This window comes from Leucoraja erinacea, chromosome 1 (genome assembly GCF_028641065.1).
Source record: "Leucoraja erinacea ecotype New England chromosome 1, Leri_hhj_1, whole genome shotgun sequence".
Taxonomy (NCBI): Eukaryota; Metazoa; Chordata; class Chondrichthyes; order Rajiformes; family Rajidae; genus Leucoraja; species Leucoraja erinaceus.
In genome coordinates, this window is record NC_073377.1 from 116793118 (window position 1) to 116818287 (window position 25170).

A 25170-nucleotide genomic window follows, 5' to 3' on the forward strand; every position below is an offset into this window, starting at 1 on the left:
ACAGCTTCACCAGACACACAGTTAATATAATACCATGCTGTATGTGTGGTTGAACGCAAGGTGCTGGATTAACTCAGTGGGGCCAGGCAGCATCTCTGTGGAGGTGACGTTGTGGGTCGGGACCATTCTTCAACAGACTGGATTTGGAGGGAGAACCCTGGAAACAAGAGGTGGGGGCAGGATAAAGTCTGGTAAGTGATAGGCGGATACAAATGAGGGGGAAGTGGTTTGATTGGCAGATGGGCGAACAAAGACCAGAGTTGAAAGGAAGTCAAAGGGGGAAGAAAGTGAGACAAAAATAGGAACAAGAGGGTCGATGAGTGAAACAGGAGTGAAATCCAAAGCCAAAGAGAGTGATATAGTTTAGTTGAGCTTAGTTTAGTTTATTGTCACATGTACCGAGGTACGGTGAAAAGCATTTTTGTTGCATGCTGTCCAGTCAGCGGAAAGACTAAATATCATCCCAATTGAGCCGTCCACAGTGTACACAGGATAAATGGAATAATGTACAGTACAAGATAAACTCCAGTAAAGTCTGATTAAAGATAGTCCGAGGATCTCCAATGAGGTTGATGGCAGCTTGGGACGCTCTCTAGTTGTTGATAGGATAATTCAGTTGCCTGAAAACAGCAGGGAAGAAACTGACCCAGCATTTTCACACTTCTGTACCTCTTGCCTGATGTGAAAGGGGAAAAGAGGGAGTGACGGGGTGGGACTCATCCCTGATTATGCTGGTGGCCTTGCTGAGGCAGTGTGCAGTGTAGACGGTATCAATGGACAAGAGGTTGGTTTGTGGGATGGTGCGTCTGCGTCCACAATTCTCTGCAATTTCTTGTGGTTTGGAATGGAGCTGGTCCCAAACCGTGCTGTGATGCATCCCATTGAAATGCTCTCTAAGGCGCATCTGTAGAAGTTGGTGAGAGCTGTCAGGGACATGCCAAGCTTCCTAAGCCTTCAAAGGACGTGGAGCTGTCAGAGTGCTTTCTTTGCCATTGCCTCGGTATGGCTGGTTCAGGACAAGTTGCTGGTAATAATTACTCTTAGGACCTTGAAGCTTTCAACCATCTCTACTTCAACACAACCGATGTATACCGACCGGGATATGTGTACCTCACTTCCTGACGGCGATCATTATCTCCTTTGTCTTGCTGACATTGAGAGAAAGGTTGTTGTCTTGGCAACAGGTTACGAGGTTCTCAATCACCTACCTGTACTTCGCCCCAAGCAGAATATGAGCTGCTGTTCCTCCAATTTGCACATGGCCTCACTCTATCAATGGAGGAGACTTAGAAGGATCTCGACCTGATACGTCACCCATCCATATTCTCCAGGGATCTTTGTGTCTTTCCGAGGACAGAAAGATCAGCATGGGAAGGGGATAGGCAATTAAAATGGTTGGCAACCAGCAGGTCCAGAAGGTCTTGGTGGACCGAGCGCGATGCAAAAGAGCGCGTGCGGATGTGGCGTTGACGGACAAGAGGCCAAAGCAAAGAAGTCGAAGTCAAAGAACCGAATGGAAACGACGCCAATGCCAGTACGAAGATGAAACGCCAACTAACCGAAAAGGATGGGATGACTAAATGTGAACTAACCGAAAGGGCGGGGCGCCTAAAAGCCAACTAACCGAAAAGCTGCGTCGCCTAAAAGCAAACTCACCGAATGGCCGCTCTGTCGAAACGCCATCTACCCGAAAGGTCCAGACCCCCACGTCCATCACATCACTGTGGAGGGATGAACATTGTCCCACACCTGCGCTGCACCTGACCCACAGCCCGCGGAGGGTGGCCATGTGAGAGTGGGGGCTGTCCCGAGGGATGGGATGCGAACCTTCGGCCGCTTACAACTTGGTGCTTGGGTTCAGCCTTACATCACCGCCCCGTGCGGCTTGGAATGGCCGCGGGACTGTGCGAGCGCACGCCGGGGGCTCTAACACCAAGACCCGGTGTGCGACCTTGCATCACCCGGCGTGGCTTTAATGGACGCGGGACAATCGCCATCGCCAGCCGGGGGCTTTGACTTTGACATCGGGGGGGGGGAGTGCAGTGGAGAGATAAGATAAGTTTTTTTGGCCTTCCATCACAGCAATGTGATGGATGTTTATGTAAATTATGTTGTGTCTTGGGTCTATTTGTTTGTAATGTATGGCTGCAGAAACGTCATTTTGTTTGGACATCAAGGGGTCCAAATGACAAATAAATTGTATCTTGATTGCCCAGTCACCTATGACTTGTGGGGAAAAATGACCCCCACCCTCCTGTCTCCCCCTTCTCTCTCCCCTCTTCACTGTCTTCCCCCTCTCTCTCTACCTTCTCTCTCTCTCCCCCTTCTCTCTCTCCCCCTCCCCCTCTCTCTCCTCCTCCTCTCTCCCTCCTCCTACTCTCTCTCCCCCTCCTCTCTCTCCCCTCTCTTTCTCTCCCCTCTTATCTCACTCCCTTTTCTCTCTCCCCTTCTCTCCCCTCTTCTCTCTCGTTTCGGGTCGAGACCCGTATTTCCCCATTCACCAACACACATTGATAAAAACCGCAGTTTGATTCATTCCATGATGCAATAGGTATTATTCGAATTTAAAATTTACTTTAGACTTTAGAGATACAGCGGGGAATCAGGCCCTTCAGCACACTGAGTCCGCACCAACCAGCAATCCCCGTACACTGGCATTATCCTATACACTAGGGACAATTTACAATTTTATCGAAGCCAATTAACCTGTATGCCTTTGGAATGTGGAAAGAAACCGAAGCATCTGGAGAAAACCCACAAGGAGAACGTACAGACAGCACCCATAGTCAGAATCAAACCCCGGTCTCTGACACTGTAAGGCACTAGCTCTTCTGCTATGCCTCTGTGTTGCCCTTATTTCTGGGTATAAATTGCTACTCTTTTAGTAGTAGATCTCAATGTACTTGGTCTCTATCTCAGTACTCTTGCTTAGTGTACACTTCATTCTACTGCAATTGGTGGACACAAAGCTATCACTTGATGCTATACCTGGCTTTAGATGTCCAGTACCCAGAGGCTCCTTTGTGACAGGAAGTATCGATTCCATGTACCGGCATCTTCAAAAAAATTAAACTCCATTATTTTGACCTGCCACACTTGTTTGTTAAGGGGGCATCCCAGCACCTATTTGTCGACAAATAAAAGCGATGCCAGAACCCACAGACAGACAAATATAATCCAGTGTTAATGTTTCCACTAAAGTGAAACACACACGCACACACACCCGCACGCACGCACACACACACGCACATGCACACACGCACGCGCACACACACGCACGCACACACACAGCGCGCACACACACACACTCACACACACATCTATATATAGGCAGAGGGAGGAAATACATGTAAACCTCTGCTCGCCTGGAGGGGGTGTTTAGGTCCCTGGATGAAGGTGAGAGAAGGGGTGCAGGGACTGCTTTTGCATATCCTGTGGTTACAGGAATAAGTGGCTGTAGTAGGGGAGGGTGGCGTAGGAGGGATGAGCAAACTAAGGATTATTGGAGTGAGGGGTCTTTGTGGAAAGTAGAAAGGGGTGGGGGCAGTAAGATGTAACTGATCGTAGTAGGGCCTCATGGAAGCTGATGGAAATGCCAGAGAATGATGTGTTGTGTGTGAAGGTTGGTAGGTTGAAAGTTCATAAATTTGTAAATCATAGGAGCAGAATGGACCATTTGGCCTCTTGAGTCCACCATTCATCCATGGCTGATCTATCTTTTCCTCTCAACCACATTCTCCTGCCTTCTCCCCCAAAACCTTTGGCACTCTTACTAATCAAGAAACTGTCAATCTCCTCCACAGCTGTCTGATTCACCAACCTCTGACTAAAGAAATTCCTCCTCATTTCTAAATGTACGCCCTTTAATTCTGAGGCTGGTTAGGGATAAGGGCTTCTGGTCCGAGACGCTCCCGCTAGTGGAAACATCCTCTCCACAACCACTATCCAGGCCTTTTGCTATTCTGTAAGTTTCATTGAGGTTCCCCCCTCATCCTTCTAAACTCCAACAAGTACAGGCCCAGTGCTGTCAAACGCTCATCATAGGTTAACCCAATCATCCCCAGGATCATTAAAGAGAAGAAACAAGGGAACAAGAAGCTGTGTGACTTGGGTGGGGGAGGAATGCATTCCATCTCTCACTATCTCTCCCCCACCCAAGTGGCATGGCTTCTCGTTTTTACTCAACAAACAGCTAACAATGGCTTGCTTCCTTTATCATCGTTACTTGTTTGCATATCTTTCATTCATTGTTCTTTATCTCTTTACATTATCGTCTATATCTCTTGTTTCCCTTATCCCTAACCAGTCTGAACAAGGGTCTCGACCCGAAACCTCACCCATTCCTTCTCTCCAGAGATGCTGCCTGTCCCTCTGAGTTACTCCAGCTTTTTGTGTCTTTCTTCGGTTTTAACCAGCATCTGCAGTTCCTTCCCACACGGGATCAAGCAAACTCTATCCCTGTTGTGCCTAGGGTGGGTGGTAGTGAGAGCAGAACTGCGTGGAATGGATGAGACATGGGTGAGGACTCGACTGTAGTGTGGGTGCGGGGGAGTTCTGGGTGGGGAGACACAATTTCTGAAGAAAGAGGAAGTTCTTTCTTGAAATAAAGTTGATACATTATCGTGTGACTTGAGTCACATACAGACAGGAATAAGAACAGATTTCTTTCCTTATTTAAAACCGGATAGATTTTTTACAGCAGTGTTTGCACCCGATTACTAATCCTAACTTATTATTCTAGAGTTATTAATCAAACTAAATTCAAAACTCCCCATTTGTTTTTGTGGTGGTGGGAATTGAACTCATAACCCAAATCCATTTCCATCGGGACTTGAGATGATTAATTCAGTCACATAAAGACTTCGCTGCTGATCTCCGCATTCCAGAGGCTCCCTCAATCTGTTTTTGTGCTGGAACTACTGAACTGAAGGATGTCCAATCCCCAGACCAGACTATTAATTACATCCTGTCTCAGCCACACATTACCAATAATGTGGTGTTTATATAAAATTCCCCTTAGCAGAGGTATTAAAGGATGCCATCATTCACCTGTTACCTCCAACTTAAATGAGAATTAGGAAATTAAAAATCACTGGTTAATGTGGTTATAGATCGTCAAAGATTCACTTAAAAAATAGTTTCTTACACTTAATGTGTTAAGGTATAAGTCCCCATGAGCTCTCGATATAACAATTCAACACATTTATTTCCCAAATGTCCATGTGATCTTAATTAAATGCTACATCAACAGACGGTTAACAGAAAGTCTATCAGATAGTCTAAAATAAGCAAGAATTAAGTCACTGACTGTAAACTCGTGGTGGGGCCCCTTGTCTGCATACAGATGCCTAAAGATGCAGATTTCAAAAAATTATTCCCTCTGTATTCTCATTACAGTCTCCAGATTTGGTCTTCGACTTAGACAGCATTGAAACAGGCTCTTCGGCCCAACTTAGTCCAGCATATTGCATCTATTTCTGTATGAACATGAATGAACTTGAAGAAGGGTATCGACCCAAAACATCACCCATTCCTGCTCTCCAGAGATACTGCCTGTCCCTCTGAGTTACTCCAGTGTCTATCTTTAGTTTGTTAATTAGTATTGTTTATTGTCAAGTGTACCGAGATACAGTGAAAAACGTTTTTGTTGCGTGCTATCCCGTCAGCAGAAAGACTACATGATCACGATTAAGTGTACAGAATGTTGAGGAAGGAACAGCAGATGCTGGTTTACACTGAAGATAGACACAAAATGCTGGAGTAACAAAACGGGTCAGGCAGCATCTCTGAAGAAAGGAATAGGTGATGTTTCGAGCCGAGACCCTTCTTCAGACTGAGAGTCAGGAGTCTCCTCTGCCTGAGGACATTGGACTTTGTCTAAGGATCTAATCCACTACAATGCTGAGAACTATATTCTGCACTCTATATCTTCCCCTTTGCTATCTCTATTATACTTGAGTTTGAACTGATTGTATCTATGTAAGGTATATCTGATCTGTTTGGATAGCATGCAAGACACAGCTTTTCGCTGTACCTTGCTACACTTGGCAATAATAAACCTCCAGCTAAATCTAAACTGTGATGCTGCTGCAAGCAAGATTTTCATTGTTGCTGCACCTCACTGTACTTGTGCATATGACAATAAACTCGACTTGACTTTCTTTTATCCGGCATGATTGTCTCCATCAGTAGCTTAATGATAGCACTCTCACTTCGACCCTAGCTACTGGTGTAACGCAATGCTGCACGAACTGTCCAAAGACCTGTTGGAGGTGTTGCTGTCTCATGATTGTGTTATTAAGACATTGGCCTACTTAGACAATAGATGCAGGAGTAGGCCATTCGGCTCTTTGATGTGAGTATTCTTTATTCAGAGTGGAGCATGCAAGTTATGTCATAGCGTCCTGGCGGATATTCAACCAGTGTCACTAAGTCATGTTTTCTCGTCAATAGAGACAAAAAAAACTTGAGATGCTGGTTTACACATAAAAAGCACAAAACGTGCTGAAGTAAATTAGTGAGTCACACAGCATCTCTGGAGGACATGGTTAAGTGACATTTTGATTCGAGATTTGAAACATCACTTATCCACGATCTACAGAGATGCTGCCTGACCTTCTGAGTTACTCCTGCATTTGGTGTGTTTTTCTTATCCAGCCAACAGATGTTTTTGACATCTGGGGACATGAAGCTAATGCAGAAAAATGATACAGAAGTACAAAAATCTGCCATGATCTTATCGAACGAACCGAGAAAGCTTCTGGGATTAATCGTTTAATTGTGCCTCTATTTCTTCTGACTGTTGACACGTTAACTTTTTTTTTGAAGATAGACACAAAATGCTGGAGTGACTCAGTGGGACAGGCAGCATCTCTGGAGTGAAGGAATGGGTGACGTCTGGTCAAGACCCTTCCCTCCTCTCTCCGACGAGTGTTCAGCAATATCTTCTCTCCCTGTTAAAAATATATTCGATTTAAACCAGTATCTGCAGTTCTTTCCTTAACATTTTTTTTACCTCTCTGAGTGCAAAATTGCTTCTGTGCACCCTGTGGAAACAAGGAACTACAGATACTGGTTCATAAACAAAAGTACAATGTGCTGGAGTAATTCAACTGTTCATCTGTGGAGAACATGGATAGGCCGCGTTTTGGGTCGGGACCCTTCTTCAGACATTTCAAGTCCTGGTCTAAAACGTTGCCTATCCATGTTCTACAGTGATGTTGCCTGACCTGCTGAGTCACTGCAGCACTTTGTGTATCACCTGATGAGCAGCACTGACCACATTACAACATTTCAAAGATATTTAATGGACTCTAACTGAAAAGTGCAAATCATTCCTCCTGTCATCAACCCCTGAGATCGCCCACATCTATTTTCACTCTGACCTGCCCGGTATGTCTAGCATCTTCTATTTCTATTTCAGATTTCTTGCATCTGCAGAATCTTATTTCTGTTTCAGATTCGGTTAGCGGCCACCCCTTTTCACCTCGAAGTAATTCTCCTCTTCTCTGCACCGGGTTTTACATTGTTGCTTTTTACCTCGTTCATCGACATTCCTGTCTATCCATGCTGATGATAGATAATTGAACTGAAACATCAACACAGTTTCTCTCTTCACAGCCGTTGAGTTTTTCCAGCATTATCAATTTCTATTTCGTGACACCCTTCAAACTCTGCATTCCGCTTAGAGTTTACTCTTTCCCGCAAAGGATTAGTCAGCATTATATCAATGTTACTGCTGTTCGCCTCCAGGTCTGTATACTTCAGGGATAGAGGAAAATAAATGAATCTTTGGTCCCCTGCTTTAAACGCATGCTGCTTTAAACGCATTGACAGAAGATGAATTTATCTCCAGTTAGTTTGCCATAGCCATTGAGTTTCTTCTTGTCGAGTCCACACACAAGATTCGAAGTTGTTCAGCCAGAGCTGCATGTTCATCTCAGCATCTGCATACAATGGTGTCTGTCTTGTCGCCTCTTGTGCGCGGTGGTGGAAAGATTGGTGGAAACGGGGCCACGATGTGAACGCTCCTTCCTGGACCCCGCCAGTGGAGAGGTGGAATATTGCATTGGGAGACCAGCCCTCCCATGTGAAGTTGGGACCCAGCGCGTCCCACTTAGTCTAGTATCTTTTAAATTCTTGAACTGGTCTTTCTGTTGGGAAGTTGCAGAGAAATCTACCATCATAAAGTAATTCCTATCAAATTCATTGAGGGGAGAAATTTAAAGGGGCTTTCTCATACAGAGTGCGTGAATAACTAGAGCGATCTGCCAGGGGAGGTGGTGGAGGCAGATACAAAGACAATTTAAAATGCTTATCACCAGGTAGCTGGATAGGAACGGCAGAGTGGGATACTGGGTTATTGCAAGCAAATTAGATTAGCATAGCAGCCAGGGTTGGCATGGACAAAGTGGGCCACAGGGCCTGTTTCTGTGCGGTATAGTACGTTTCCATGATTCTAGGAAGTCAACAAAGAAAAATATAATGATTGAGAAATGTTATAGGCTCATGCTGTTCTGAGTAAATGATTCAGCCCTTTGAGCTTATTTCCATCGTTCAACTTCCCAACTGTCATCGGGCAACTGAACTATCCGACCAACAAGTAGAGAGTGGTCTGAGCTACCATTAACCTCATTGGAGGCCCTCAGACAATCTTTGATTGGACTTCACTAGAATTTATCTTGCATTAAATTTTACTCCCTTTGCATCTGTACACTGTGGATGGCTCGATTGTAATCATGTATCGTCATTGTGCTGACTGGTTAGCATGCAACAAAAGCTTTTCACAGGCCAAAAGCTTACCCCCCCCCCCCCCCCCCCTTAGTCTAGTTCAGTTAAAACACTGAGTCAAGCACTGGAACAACTAAACTTTATTTTTGGTACAACAACAAGTCCCCCTATACGATACTTAAACCACCATGGGTTCGATCCTTGTCTCTGCCAGGCCAAGCCCTTCAGCTTCGTGCGAGCAGACACTGCCCAAAAGATCACACAGTCCCAAGCGCCCTTCCAGAAGATCGACACCGATCTAAATGGGGGCTACCTTTTATAGGTCAAGGAACCTTGAGGGGCCAAACGACATAAGGGTGGTTCCCCTTACAAACCAATCATACATATCAATTACATCAAAGTATTATTGACAGTTTCCCAACCCAATTACAAAGAGCCCCAAACAATGTTTCTTACAGAAGCTTCTGGAAGGAAGTCAGGTTAAGTGAAGAATTCAACATTTACCCTGGAACACAAACAATTCTGCCAGAGCTTCACACTCTGGCCAATCAACAAACAACTGTCTTGCGCATTATTTACATTATTTACAATCCCTTTGCAGTAATCCAATCAAACTCAGCATTTACAATACCTTAGAGTTTCTCTGCAAGATTCTAATACATATTAACAATTGCATAGATACTTGGACCCTTATCTGATGTACTGATCTGGGACCTAGACTTCCCGGCGCCAGCTGTCAGCCTGTGGCTTCTTTCACAGAAAGGGCTAACAGCCCTTGTAAATTCATGAATCCTCTGCTTTATTTTGGCTCTATTTTGGCCAGGTTTTACAACTGTACCTCAGTATATGTGACAATAAACTAAACTAAAGATGAATGATTGAATGAAGAGTGAATACGTTTGTGGGCCAAGTATTCACATACAAGGAATTTGCCTTGGTGCTACGCCTGCAAGTGACAACATGACATGCAGTGACAGTTAAGAATGATACATAAAACATTAATAATAAAACATTATTGATTAAACATGTGAATTAAATGAAATACCAGAGCAAAAGTAAACTACAGATTTTTGGTTATTGAATAGAGCAACTACTTGTGGATAAAAACTGTTTTTATATCTGGCTGTGGCAGCTTTGACAATCCGGAGTCGCTGTCCAGAGGGAAGTGATTCAAAGAGTTTGTGGCCAGGGAGAGAGGGGTCAGAGATGATCTTACCCGCTCACATCCTGGCCCTTGCAGTGTCCAATTCGTCAATGGAGGGAAGGTTGCAGCCAATAACCTTCTCAGCTGATCGGACGATTCGCTGCAGCCTCCGGGTGTCGTGCTTGGTGGCTGAGCCAAACCAGACCATGATGGAGAAGGTGAGGACAGACTCTACGATGGCCGTATAGAATTGGACCATCATTGCCTGTGGTAGATTGTGCTTCCTCAGCTGCCGCAGGAATTACATCCTCTGTTGTGCCTTTGACTGTGGAATCGCTGGTAGCCCCCCACTTAAGGTCCTTGGAGATGATGGTTCCAAGGAACTTAAAAGACTCCACAGATGTAACTGTGGTGTTGCTGATGGTGAGTGAGGTGAGGGGAGGGGGAGCTCTCCTAAAGTCTACACTCAATTCCACTGTCTTAAGTGCATTAAGCTCCAGGTTATTGCTATGGCACCAGGACGCCAGCTGTGACATTTCCTGTCTGTATGCAGATCTCTCCCCATCCTGGATCAGTCCAATTAGGGTTGTGCCATCCGCCAACTTGAGAGCTTGACAGAGGAGTCAGTGGAGGTGCAGTCATCGGTGTAGAGAGAATAGAGGAGAGGGGAGAGTATGCAGCCTGGTGGTTCTCCTATGCTGAGGGTTTACGGGTCCGAGATGTGCTTTCCCAGCCTCACATGCTGCTTCCTGTCTGTCAGGAAGCTGGTGATCCACCAACAGAGGGGTTCAGGCACAGTCAACTCAGAAAGTTTGGAGTGTAGTAGCTCTGACACAATGGTGTTGAATGCAGAGTTAAAATTAACAAACAAAATCCTCGCATAGGTCCCCCGGCAGTCTAGGATGAAGTGCAGGCCCAGGTTGACTGCATCCTCCACAGATCTATTGGCCCAATATGCAAAATGCAGAGGGTCCAGCAGGGGGTTCGTGAAAATGTTCAACTTGGCTAACACAAGCCTTTTAAGGGTCTCCATGACTACAGAGGTCACTGCGACAGGCCTGTAGTATTTTAGAGTAGTAATCCTTGTTAGATAGACACAAAATGCTGGTGTAACTTCTGAAGAAAAGTCTCGATCCCAAACATCACCCATTCCTTCGCTCTAGAGATGCTGCCTGTCCCGCTGAGTTACTCCACTTTTTGTGTCTATCTTTGGTGCAAACCAGCATGTTCAGTTCCTTCCTACACATTTTCTAAACTAAACTAAACTAAACTAAACTAATGTAGCATCTTTTACCCTCCTAATCTTGTAATTGTTATTACCACTGCCCATGAAAAATGATTCATCTCCTATATAACACCTCCAAATTTGAAACCCATTCTTCCTTCCCAACATCCCTGGCATTAGACCTGATAGATTTTTTTTGGACAGCTCTTGAATTCTACTCCCCTTTGTGTGAAAAAGCAACTAGTTATGTGGAGATTGATCACTTACAAAGAACAGTGTCATTGTCAGAAAGATATTTCCACATATCTTGTGGAAATGTGGAATGATTATATTTGGAATGTGAAAATGATTATATTTGGTCATTTATAAATCGTGTCATTGTTGTGAACTCATCAATTACAAAGGCACAGTATCGCTGTAATGCTTATGCTTTCTATTCATGAAATCGGTGAAAGGTAGCAAGAAAATCAGAGGATAACTTTGTTAGAAGCAGCACACAGAAGTCTTTCTGTGGAACATTACAAAAGACCAAGCCTGCGGATCAAAGTGTAAAATACTTCCTGCTCTTGGTTGCAGATATGAAGCACTACCCTGCACTGTTTGCCACCCCTTTCCGATAAGTCATGAGTTCCTCTTCCGAGCATTGCCCTGGGCTTGGCTCTGTTTAAGAATGACTCATGAATTTTAACAATTCAGAGCATTATAGGTGTGTTGCAGTGTGAACAATCTTATTAGCTTGAGCAGGAAAGAACTGCAGATGCTGGTTTAAATCGAAGATAGACCATCAGATAGACTGATGCCTGAATCAGGGTCATGACCCTAAACGTCACCCATTCCTTCTCTCCAGAGATGCTGCCTGTCCCACTGAGTTATTCCAGCATTTTTTGTCTATCTTCTTTGTTAGCTCATTTGGTTTAGTTGAGTTTAGTTTATTTTCACGTGTATCAAGGTACAGTGAAAAGCTTTTTTGTTGCGTGCTAACCAGTCAGCGGAAAGACTATGATTACAATCAAACCATCCACAGTGTATAGTGTATAGATACAGGATAAAGGGAATAACATTTAGTGCACAAGGCTTTCCTTGATACAGTGGTCAGTGGTCACGAGAGAAAGGAGCGGCACAGCAGTAGAGTTGCTGTCTTACAGCGCCAGAGACCTGCGCTCGATTGTGACTATGTGTGCTGTCTGTATAGAGTTTGTACATTCTGCCTGTGACTGCGTGGGTTTTCTCTGGGTGCTCTGGTTTCCTCCCACACTAAAGACGTACAGGTTTGTAGGTTAATTTTTCCTAGTGTGTAGGATAGTGCTAGTGTATGGGGAGATCGCTGGTCGGTGCAGATTCAGTGAGCCGACGGACCTGTTTCCTCGTTGTACCTCTAAAGTAAAGCCTAAAGTACTTACTAAAGTAAAGAAATAAAATACTGTAATATGGAGCAATAGACAATCTGCTGGAGGAATTCAGCAGATCGGGCAACATCTGTGGGAAAAAAGTAATTGTCAACTTTTCCAGTCAATAACCTACGTCTATCTCGTACCTCCACTTCTTCCCATCCCCTACCTAACTCCATTTGTCTGTCATTCTTCACCCCTCCTCAATCCATCAATTATCTCCAACCCCTATCTCACCACTCCCACTATCCACTCTGATTGATTGAAAGATACAGCGTGGAAACAGGCCCTTTGATCCACTGGTTCAACCAACCATCCATCACCCATCCACATTAGTTCTACACTAACCCACTTTCACATGCACTCGCTGCGCACTGGGCTCAGTTTACAGAGGTCAATTAGCCCACAATCCTGTACGTCTTTTGGGATGTGGGAGGAAATCGGACCCGCCAGACCCGCCGAGTTATTCCAGCACTTTGTGTCTATCTTTGGTATAAACCAACGTCTACAGTTCTTTGTTTCCACAACTCCATTTGTTCTATTTAATAAAATGAACTGCTTACATTACAGCCAACATTGAGTTGGTTTATAGCTGTTTTCTTATGTCTGAAAACAGTCAGAACCTTTTTTCCGCCAGTGTGAAAATGTCAAAGAATAGCTTTAAAGTAGGAACGGCAACATTTAAAGAAGATGTGTGTGGCAAGTTTTTTTACAGAGTCCTGGGTGCTGCCAGGAGTGGCGTTGCAGGCAGATATAATTGTGGCATTAAAGGGGCTTCTGCATAGACACCACATATAGGTTTAGATTTTGGTTTATTATTATTTTTATGTGTAACAAGGTATAGTGAAGAGCTTTGTTTTGCATGCTGTACATAAATAAGGGGCTGTCCCACTGCGGCAACCTAATCTGTGAGTTTAGAAGAGTTGGCCCTCAACTCAAACTCGCAGCATGCTCGACACATGGTCCTAGGAGGTCCTTTGAGGTCACTGGAGGTCTCCTTCATGCTTGAGAGAAGTTCCCGCCTCAGCTAGGTCGTGGAGACTTTTTAAGCATGTTGAAAAAATTTTCGCTAGTGAAAATTGGTCGGCATGGTTCTCATAGTGCAGTAGAGTGGGGTCGCTATATAGTTACAGGCAGTCGAGGGCAGCCGTAGGCAATCTCCTTCGCTGACCGGGCATTTTAATTGGCTCATTGGAGTTTTCAGGACCAAGGAAAACCGACTGGTGTGTTAAACGCCTGCTAAATTTTATTATAAGTTGTCTGGTTTCTTAAAAAGTGTCTCCACTCTTTCTCCCCCCTTTCTTTCCCCCCCCCCCCTTCTGTCCTCTTCTCTCTCTTTCTCTCTCCCCCCCCCCCCCTAAATTACTTACCGTACACTGTGCAGCCCATCTTTTACCTTCCTCTTCATCATGAGTGTGAATTTCAGACAGCGCTCCGCCGCTATCCCTGGCCCCCGCATTTGCGATGTGTTTGTGTGCAGTCGGTCAATCCAGCTCGCGGTTTCATCGCTGATGGTCGATCCAGCTCTAGGTTTTTCAGGCGAGTGCCCTCGAGCTTGAAAGTCGAAGACACTCTTCTGAACTCGCGGATTAGGTCACCACAGTGGGACAGCCCCAATGCAATTATGCCAAACTGAAGTACAAGTGCAATAGGTAGATACAGAATGCAGTATATAGTTCCTAGCATTGTATTGCACTAGATCCATACACCAATGTCCTCAACAGGGTAGAGGTGAATTGGGACTGTACCCTGGTTAAGGAAGGACCATTCAGAAGCTGTTAACAGAAGGTAAGAAGCTGGTCCTCATTCTGGTGGTGCATGCATTCAAACCTCTGTATCTTCTACCCAATGGGAGTGGGAAGGAGAAAAAATGATGAGGTGGGACGTCTTTCATTAGGTTGATAGACACAAAATGTTGGAGTAATTCAGCGGGACAGGCAGCATCTTTGGAGAGAAGGAATGGGTGACGTTTCATGTCCAGACCCTTCAGTCAGGGGAGGGGGAGTCGAGAGATGAGGAAGAGTAAGGTGTAAGGTTCAAATGTTTAAGAAGGGACTGCAGACACTGGAAAAATCAAAAGTAGACGAAAAATGCCGGAGACACTCACTGGGTGAAAAGGAGTAGGCTATGTTTCAGGTCGAGACACTTCTTCAGACTGATGCCCATCGGGGGGAGTGGGGACGGGAAAAAGAAAGGAATAGGCGGAGACAGTAGGCTATGTGGGAGAGCTGGGAAGGGGAGGGGAAGGAGGAAGAAAGCAAGGACTATCTGAATGAGAAAAGTCAATGTTCATACCGCTGGGGTGTAAATTACAAAAGCGAAATATGAGGTGTTGTTCCTCCAATTTGCGCTGGGCCTCTGACAATGGAGGAGGCCCAGGACAGAAAGGTCAGATTCAGAATGGGAGTGGGAGTTGAAGTGCGAGGCAACTGGGAGATCAGGTTGGTTAAGGCGGACTGAGCGGAGGTGTTAGGCGAAGCGGTCGTCGAGCCTACACTTGGTCTCGCCGATAAAGAGAAGTTGACACCTATGACAGCGGATGCAGTAGATGAGGTTGGAGAAGGTTGGGCAAGAGTGACCATAATATGGATGAGTTCTTCATTAGGATGGAGAGTGACATAATTAATTCAGAAACAAGGGTTCTGAACTTAAAAAAAGGTAACTTTGAGGGTATGAGACGTGAATTGGCCAAGATAGACTGGCAATTGATTCTTAAAGGATTGACGGTGGATAGGCAATGGAAGGCATTTAAAGACTGCATGGATGAACTACCACAATTGTTCATCCCAGTTTGGCAAAATAATAAATCATGGAAGGTAGTACATCTATGAATAACAAGGGAAATCGGGGATAGTATAAAAACAAAAGATGAAGCATACAAATTAGCCAGAAAAAGCAGCCTACCAGAGGGAGAAATTCAGAGTCCAGCAGAGGAGGACAAAGGGCTTAATTAGGAAAGGGAAAATAGATTATGAAAAAAAAACTGGCAGGGAACATAAAAACTGACTGCAAAAGTTTTTATAGATATGTGAAGAGAAAAAGATTAGTTAAAACAAATGTAGGTCCCTTGCAGTCAGAAACAGGTGAATTGATCATGGGGAACAAGGACATGGCAGACCAATTGAATAACTACTTTGGTTCTGTCTTCAATAAGGAAGACATAAATAATCTGCCGGAAATAGCAGGGGACCGAGGGTCAAATGAGATGGAGGAACTGAGTGAAATCCAGGTTAGCCGGGAAGTGGTGTTGGGTAAATTGAATGGATTAAAGGTCGATAAATCCCCTGGGCCAGATAGGCTGCATCCCAGAGTACTTACGGAAGTAGCCCCTGAAATAGTGGATGCATTAGTGATAATTTTTCACAACTCTATGGATTCTGGAGTAGTTTCTGAGGATTGGAGGGTAGCTAATGTAACCCCACTTTTTAAAAAGGGAGGAAGAGAGAAAACGGGGAATTACAGACCAGTTAGTCTAACATCGGTAGTGGGGAAACTGCTAGAGTCAGTTATTAAAGATGGGATAGCAGCACATTTGGAAAATGGTGAAATGATTGGACAAATTCAGCATGGATTTATGAAAGGTAAATCATGTCTGACGAATCTTATAGAATTTTTCGAGGATGTAACTAGTAGAATGGATAAGGGAGAACAGTGGATGTGTTATATCTGGACTTTCAGAAGGCTTTTGACGAAGGTCCCACATAAGAGATTAGTATGCAAACTTAAAGCACACGGTATTGGGGGTTCAGTATTGATGTGGATAGAGAACTGGCTGGCAGACAAGAAGCAAAGAGTAGGAGTAAACGGGTCCTTTTCACAATGGCAGGCAGTGACTAGTGGGGTACCGCAAGGCTCGGTGCTGGGGCCCCAGCTATTTACAATATATACTAATGATTTGGACGAGGGAATTGAATGCAACATCTCCAAGTTTGCGGATGACACAAAGCTGGGGGGCAGTGTTAGCTGGGAGGAGGATGCTAAGAGACTGCAAGGTGACTTGGATAGGTTGGGTGAGTGGGCAAATGCATGGCAGATGCAGTATAATGTGGATAAATGTGAGGTTATCCACTTTGGTGGCAAAAACAGGAAAGTAGACTATTATCTGAATGGTGGCCAATTAGGAAAAGAGGAGATGCAACGAGGCCTGGGTGTCATGGTACACCAGTCATTGAAAGTAGGCATGCAGGTGTAGCAGGCAGTGAAGAAAGCGAATGGTATGTTAGCATTCATAGCAAAAGGATTTGAATATAGGAGCAGGGAGGTCCTACTGCAGTTGTACAGGGTCTTGGTGAGACCACACCTGGAGTATTGTGTACAGTTTTGGTCTCCCAAATTTGAGGAAAGACATGCTTGCCATAGAGGGAGTACAGAGAAGGTTCACCAGACTGATTCCTGGGATGTCAGGACTTTCATATGAAGAAAGACTGGATAGACTTGGCTTGTACTCGCTAGAATTTAGAAGATTGAGGGGGGATCTTATAGAAACTTACAAAATTCTTACTGGGGTTTAACAGGCTAGATGCAGGAAGATTGTTCCCGATGTTGGGGAAGTCCAGAACAAGGGGTCAGTTTAAGGATAAGTGGGAAGTCTTTTAGGACCGAGATGAGAAAACAAAATTCATAATATTTGGAAATCGATCAACCAACAAAGCGAAAAAGCTCATGATAAATGGCACAGAAATAGATAGAGTATCTGAAATAAAATTTCTTGGAGTATTAATTGACAACAAACTAACTTGGAAACCTCACATAAATCATATTAAAGCCAAAATATCCAAATCAATTGCAATACTGAATAAAGCCAAAGACCTACTAAATCAAGCCTCCCTGCATATGTTGCAGTGCTCCCTCATACTCCCATACATGATCTACTGTGTGGAGGTATGGGGGAACATATACAAAACAAATACACATCCAATCTTCATCCTCCAAAAAAGAGCAATACGAATTATACATAAAACCATGTACAGCCAATCAACAAAACCATTATTTATCAGACTAAAAACATTAAAATTTCAAGATCTGACAGATTATAAAACTATCCAAATTATTTTCAAAGCAGCTAATCAGCAATTGCCTTGTAATATCCAGCGGTTGTTCCAACGGAGAGAAAGCAAACACAACCTGAGAGGAACCTATATGTTCGAAAAACCGGCAATAAGAACTAATGCAAAACTCCATTGTGTTACAGCAAAGGGTGTTAGTCTCCGGAATAACTGCCATGATGAGCTGAAAAAATGTAAGACTCTATTCAAACTAAAAACACTCTTCAGAAACAAAATATTGAATGGTTATGAGCTGGACCAGTGATTTTCTCTTCTGTTTGGTTATTTCTTGTTTGTGGACTGTTCAACAGATTTTGGGTCCATTTGTTCCCATTATTTTGTTTTTCCATGAAAATGTATAGAAAATAAGAGGGGTTAGGACCAGAAAAGTTTTCAAACTTTTTCTTACCCCTTTTGAACATGAATGATATTATTTGTATTATTTGAGTTACTTATTTGTTTGTTTTCCTTTGTGTTTTATTTTCTTTTTTTATTGCTTACAAGTTTATTTGTGTTTGTATTTTTTAACATGTTCAATAAATTAATAAAGTAAAGTAAAAGTAAAAGAAAAACATTTTTTACACAGAGAGTGGTGAATCTCTGGAATTCTCTGCCACAGAAGGTAGTTGAGGCCAGGCTACTGGAATTGGGGCTCAACACCTCCCTGTGTGCCTGGGTCCTGGACTTTCTCACCGCCAGGCCCCAGGTAGTCAAGATGGGAGGGAATACATCAAAGTCCCTCACCCTGAGCACAGGATCGCCCCAGGGTTGCGTCCTCAGCCCCCTATTGTACTCCCTGTACACACATGACAGTGTGGCTAGGTTCAACACCAACTCAATAATTAAGTTTGCTGATGACACTGTGGTGGTGGGCCTGATCTCAGACAATGATGAGAAGGCCTACCGGGAGGAGGTGGCTGATCTAGTACTCTGGTGCCAGGAGAACAGCCTCCTCTTGAACATCAAAAAAACGAAGGAGCTGATCATGGACTTTAGGAGGGCACATCATCCGAGGACGTACACTCCATTGAGTATAAATGGGGATCCTGTGGATAGGGTGAACTGTTTTAAATATCTGGGAGTCCACATCTCTGAGGATATGACATGGTCATCACACGCCTCAGCACTGGTGAGTAAGGCAAGGCAGCGTCTTTACCACCTCAGGCAATTGAGGAAATTCAGAGTGTCTCCGAGGATCCCACAGTGCTTCTACGCAGCGGCGGTGGAAAGCATCTTGTCCGGGAACATTACCATCTGGTTCGGGAATTGCTCTGCCAAGGACAAGAAGGCTATGCAGAGAGTAGTGCGTCCGGCTGAACGCACTATGGGAACTTCACTCACCCCCCTGCAGGAACTGTACAGCAGGAGGTGCAACTCCAGAGCAAACAAAATCATGAGAGACCTCTTCCACCCCTGCAACGGACTGTTCCCAGCCGCTACGGTCAGGCAAACGCCTCCGTTGCCATGCAGTGAGAACGGAGAGGTTGAGAAGGAGTTTCTTCCCAGAGGCAATTCGGACTGTAAACACCTTTCTCACCAGGGACTAACTCTACAGAACGTTTTTCTTCTATTATTTATTATGTAAAAGAATATGTGTGTTATGATTGTGTTTATAATTTGTTTGGTTGTTTTGTTGTTTGTCTTTTGCACAAAAGTCCATGAGCATTGCCACTTTCATTTCACTGCACATCTCGTATGTGTATGTGACAAATAAACTTGACTTGACTTGACTTGACTCATTGACTATATATAAGAGGGAGTTAGATGTGGCCCTTGTGGCTAAAGGGATCAGGGGGTATGGAGAGAAGGCAGGTACAGGATACCGAGTTGGATGATCAGCCATGATCATATTGAATGGTGGTGCAGGCTCGAAGGGCCGAATGGCCTACTCCTGCACCTATTTTCTATGTTTCTAAAGTACCTACTCAATTCATCTGCCATTTTCTTGTTCCCCATAATAGATTCACCCTTTTCAATCTTCAAGGGTCCAACTTTGGTCTGAACTAGTTTTTTCCTCTTCACATACCAAAATAAACTTTTACTATCCTCCTTTATATTCTTGGCTAGCTTACCTTCGTACCTCATCTTTTCTCCCCGTATTGCCTTTTTAGTTATCTTCTGCTGCTCTTTAAAAGTTACCCAATCCTCTGGCTTCCCGCTCATCTTTGTTATGTTGTACTTCTTCTTTTATTTTGATACTGTCCCTGACTTCCCTTGTCAGCCACGATCGTCCCTTACTCCCCTTGGAATCTTTCTTCGTCTTTTGAATGAACCGATCCTGCACCTTCTGTATTATTCCTAGAAATACCTGCCATTGTTGTTCCACTGTCATCCCTGCTCGGGTATCTTTCCAGTCAAATTTGGCCAACTCCTCCCTCATGGCTCCATAGTCCCCTTTGTTCAACTGTATTACCGACACCTTCGATTTACCCTTCTCCCCCTCAAATTGTAGATTAAAACGTATCATGTTATGGTCACTACCTCCTAATGGCTCCTTTACCTCGAGTTCCCTTATCAAATGCGGTTCATTGTACAATAAATCCAGAATTGCCTTCTCCCTGGTAGGCTTCAGTACAAGCTGCTCGAAGAATCCATCACGGAGGCACTCCACAAACTCCCTTTCTTGGGGTTCAGTTCCAACCGGATTTTCCCAGTCTACCTGCATGTTGAAATCTCCCATAACAACTGCAGCAGCCACAGAAGGTAGTTGAGGCCGGTTCATTGGCTATATTTAAGGGAGTTAGATGTGCCCTTTGCTAAGGGGATCAGGGGGTCTGGAGAGAAGGCAGGTACGGGATACTGAGTTGGATGATCAGCCATGATCATATTGAACGGCGGTGCAGGCTCGAGGGGCCGAATGGCCTACTCCTACACCTATTTTCTATGTTTCTATGTAGGAGGTGCAGGTGCACCTCTGCCTCACCTGGAAAGACAGTTTGGGTCCTTGGATGGAGTCGAGGGGGAGGTAACGTGGCAGTTGTCGTATTTCCTGCGGTTGCAAGGGAAAGTACCAGGGGAGGGGGTGGTCTTGGTGGGAAGGGACGAATTGACCAGGTAGTTATGGAGGGAACGGCCTTTTCACCACCTCCGACATTTTCACCAGCTCCCGAGATCCGACCACTGGCCACATCTTCCCATCTCCCCCCCTTTCTGCTTTCCGTAGAGACCATTTGGAGAGTTGGAGGAGGTGCTGTTTCTTTAGTTTTCGTGTGGCCTCACTCTGGCAATGGAGGAGGCCCAGGACAAAAAGCTCATTCTGGGAATGGGAGAGGGAGTTAAAATGGTTAGCAACCGGGTGATCTAGTAGGCCTCCAGCAGGTGAATGAAACTAATTGCAAGAGGCCAGAATGAGTTGAGCGCAGAGGGTGCTGGAGAGTTGTAGGACTGAAATGTTTGCAATGGGAGGGAGTAGCTAGAAATCCGAGAGCATTGTCAATCTGGAGGAGGTTACAGAGATAGAGAGGAATTTGCAAACCACATCCTTGTGCCTTAAAATTACAAAATAAATGCAAATGTCGCCATCATAGGAGACTCTGCATTAAACTGGTTTGCTTTGAGATCTTTATCGTTGCGTATTGAATGAAAAGCTTGAGTTAAGTTCTAGTTACACTTTGCCTGAAGCAAACACATTTTTTATACCCCACAAAATCCTGGAGTAACTCAGTGGGACAGGCAGCATCTCTGGATAGAAGGAATGGGTGACGTTTTGTGTCGAGATCCTTCTTCAGACTGGTTAGGAATAAAGGAAACAAGAAGTATAGACGATGATGTAGAGAGAGAGGATGGGGGGGGGGGGGGGGGGTCTGTTTGCTGGCTAGTTACCTGGGTTTCGACATCAGAAGCCTTTGGACCATCCCTATGAACAATGACCCAGTAATGGTGTTGGGTGTCTTGTCAGCTACTCTGTACTCCCATTTTCTTATTCATTTACATGTCCAAGTGTTTTTTTTTAAATGCTGAGATATAGTACCTGCTTCAACTACCTCTGGCAGCTCGGGTTCCTATTACATCTTGCCCCTCACCTTTAACCTATGTCCTCTAGTTTTTGATTCCCCTCTCCTGGGTGATAGACTTTGTGCGCCTGCTCAACTTCTCCTTATAACTCAGGCCCTGAAGTCCAGGCAACATCCTTGTAAATTCTCTCTACAACTATTCCAGCTAACCAACATCTTTCTTATGGCAGGGTGTTCAAAAACAAATGCAGTACTCCAAATGTGGCATTTTGTACAATGTAACATAATATCCCAACCTCTATACTCATTACCCTGACTGATGAAGGCTAATGTACCAAAACCCTTCTTCACCACCATATTTACCTGTGACACCACTTACAAGGAACTAATATCTTTTTTTTTTTAACCCCTAGATCCCTCTGCTCTAAAACACTCCCCAGTGCCTTGCCATTCACAGTGAAGGTCCTACCCTTGTTTGACTTACCAAAATACAACACCTCACGCTTATCTGCTTTATGCAGATAATAATTAACTACATTAATCATTCCTCCGCTCACTTGCCCAGCCGATCAAGATCCTGCTGCAATATTTGATAACCATTTTCCCTGTCATTGATACCACCCAGTTTAGTGCCATTTTCAAACTTACTAATTCTAGACAACATCAACATCCTTGGCCTGTTTTAAATATCTGGGAGTTCACATCTCTGAGGATATGACATGGACATCACACGCCGCAGCACTCATGAGTAAGGCAAGGCAGCGCCTTTACCACCTCAGGCAATTGAGGAAATTCATAGTGTCTCCGAGGATCCTCCAGTGCTTCTACTCAGCAGCTGTGGAAAGCATCTTGTCCGGAAATATTACAATCTGGTTTGGGAATTGCTCTGCCCAGGGACAAGAAGGCTCTGCAGAGTAGTGCGTTCGGCCGAATGCACCATGGGAACTTCACTCGCCCCCCTGCAGGAACTATACATTAGGAGTTGCAACTCCAGAGTCAATAAAATCATGGGAGACCCCTTCCACCCCTGCAATGGACTGTTCCAGCTGCTACTGTCAGGCAAACACCTCCGTTGTCATGCTGTGAGAACGGAGAGGTTGAGAAGGAGTTTCTTCCCAGAGGTCATTAGGACTGTAAACTCCTATCTCACCAGGAACTAACTTTTACTGTACCACTCTACTGCTTTTTTTTTTTTAATTGCTGTTTTTTTCCCTTTTTCCTTCTGCCCACAATATTTAATATGTAAAAGAATGTGTGATTCTGTTCCATTCTGCTTGTAGTTTGTTTGGTTGTTTGTTTGTTTGTCTTTTTGCACAAAGTCCGTGAGCATTGCCACTTTTCATTTCACTGCACATCTCGTATGTGTATGTGACGAATAAACTTGACTTGACTCGACTCAAAAACCTTTTTGGTTACCTCTTCAAAAGTACTCCATCAAATTTATAAGGTACGATCTCCCACGTCCAAAACCATGCTGACTATCCCTAAAGAGCCCTATGTCTATCTGGATAAACACATATCTTATCCCTCAGTATCCGGTAACTTTACCTACTAAAGATGCCACTGCAAAGGCTTTATGGGGAAGGACCACAGTGTAAGATTCTACATGTACAAGATATTAAGGGGATGAGCTCTTTGTAAAAGCCTTTTAAACACTTGAAGTTTGTACCATCTAAAGAGACCACATAATGGTAATGGTTCATGTGGACAGTCCTTGCTGTCCATCTGAGGAAGAGCCCACAGTTCCATCAGTCACCTTAAAGATGCAGAAGTGGGCACAAGTTATCCACAATCCTCTGGCAATACCTAAGAAGAAGAAAAAGACACAATTGAACTGAGCCGCACAGCCAGCAAAGTTTCAAGTTCAGTTTTAAAGCAGGACAGTAACAAGCTGGTAGAGCTGCTACCTCGCATCATCAAAAACCTGCGTTCAATCCGGACATCAGCTACAATGCCGTCTGTATGAACTTTTCACGTTCTCCCTGCCACCGCATGGGTTTAATCTAGGTGCTCCAGTTTACTTCCACATCTCTAAAGACCTGCACATTTTGTAGGTTAATTGGCCTCTGTAAAATTCTCCTTAATGCACAGGGAGAAAGTGGGATAACATTAAACTAGTGTGACCGGGTGATCGCTAGTCGGCATGGAGTCAGTGGGCTGAAGGGCCTGTTAACATGCTGTATCTCTAAACTAAACTAACCATCAACGTCTGGCCACCCATCTGACCCCAGATCACCGTCTGGGCACCCATTTTACCACACCATAACCAGAGTAGAAACAAAGAACTGCAGATGCAGACAGACACAAAGTGCTGGAATAACTCACTGGGTCAGGCAGCATCTCTGAAGAAAAAGGATGGGTGAGGTTTAGGTTAGGAACCCTTCTTCAGACTACACCACACTGTCTGAAGAAGGGTCTCGAACCGAAACGTCGCCTATTTCCTTCACGCCATAGATGCTGCCTCACCCGCTGAGTTTCTCCAGCAGTTTTGTCTACCTTCGATTGTCCAGCATCAGCAGTTCCTTCCTAAACATCACACTGTCTGGTCACCCATCTCCCCTGACCACTCTGTCTGGGCACTTGTCTCCCCTGACCACGCCATCTGGGCACCGGTCTAATGACACTGTGAATTAAAGGTAGGAAAACAAGTTGTTTTTTTCTTAACTTGCAAGCTCTCGTCCAGTCAAAAATCAAATTTTAGCAGAAATTCTACCAGGCGGGAAAGAGAAAGGAAGGAGCTCCCAGTTTTGACTGAAGGGGAGCGGTGCGGCGAGAGGGCGGCTCCCAGCGCCGGGTGGGCGGAGGCTGAAGGATTGGGATCGCTGCGAGTCGGCATCGCTTCGTCTCCCCACCCCACGGTCCTTGTCCCGCACACTGCGGGAGGGGCTGGACATGAACCCTCCCAACTTCGGCAGAGAGCTGGCGAAAAGTTTCTGAAAGGAATGTCTCCGCGACACAAGGCGGCGGTTGAGGAGCCGGTAAGAGCGACCTGTTGCAGGGTCCCGGGGGTAGGTGTGGATGGGACCACCACCTCGCTGGCTTGCAGATGTGGTGGGCACGCTTCAAAAGTTACGAGGAGCTGTTGCAATTAAAAAAAAAGTTTCAAAACTTTCTTTAAAGGACTATTTAAAGAGGTTACTTAATGCCAGCAGTTCAGTTAGAGATTGAATTTCAAGGAACTCAGAGGGCTGTTCCTTGGGCTGTTGGGAGGGCTACTGGGAGAAAAGCCACAGGGTGGACCACAATCTGGAGCGAGATACCAACTGCTCGAGAGACTCAGCAGGTCGGGCATCATCTGTAGAGGGAATGGATTGACCACCTATCGTCTGGGTCAGATGAAAGGTCAAGACCTGAAACATGTTGTTCAAGAAGGAACTGCAGATGCTGGAAAATCGAAGGTAGACAAAAGTGCTGGAGAAACTCAGCGGGTGCAGCCGTATCTATGGAGCGAAGGAAATAGGCAACGTTTCGGGCCGAAACCCCTTCTTCAGACCTGAAACATCATCTGTCCATTTCCCTCCACAGATACTGCCCGACCCGCTGAGTTCACCTCGCCACCCTCTGTTCTGCTCTGGATTCCAGCATCTGTAGTCCCTTGTGACTCCCCTAACTGTGTTTTGTTGTAATGTTGTTGGGAGTGAAGGGGGTCCAATTTGAGGAGGGGCTGAGGCAGAGCTGTGAAAGA

General features: G+C 44.8%; 1 protein-coding gene across 1 annotated transcript in view; it reads left to right on the top strand.

The window, feature by feature from the left end:
* Positions 1 to 22659: 22659 nt before the first annotated feature.
* sgms2a (sphingomyelin synthase 2a) overlaps positions 22660 to 25170 on the top strand; it is a 117237-nt gene continuing 114726 nt past the window's right edge. The window contains exon 1 of the mRNA XM_055641886.1: positions 22660 to 24463. The gene's annotated coding sequence lies outside the window, so the exon portion shown is untranslated. The remainder of the gene's footprint in view (positions 24464 to 25170) is intronic.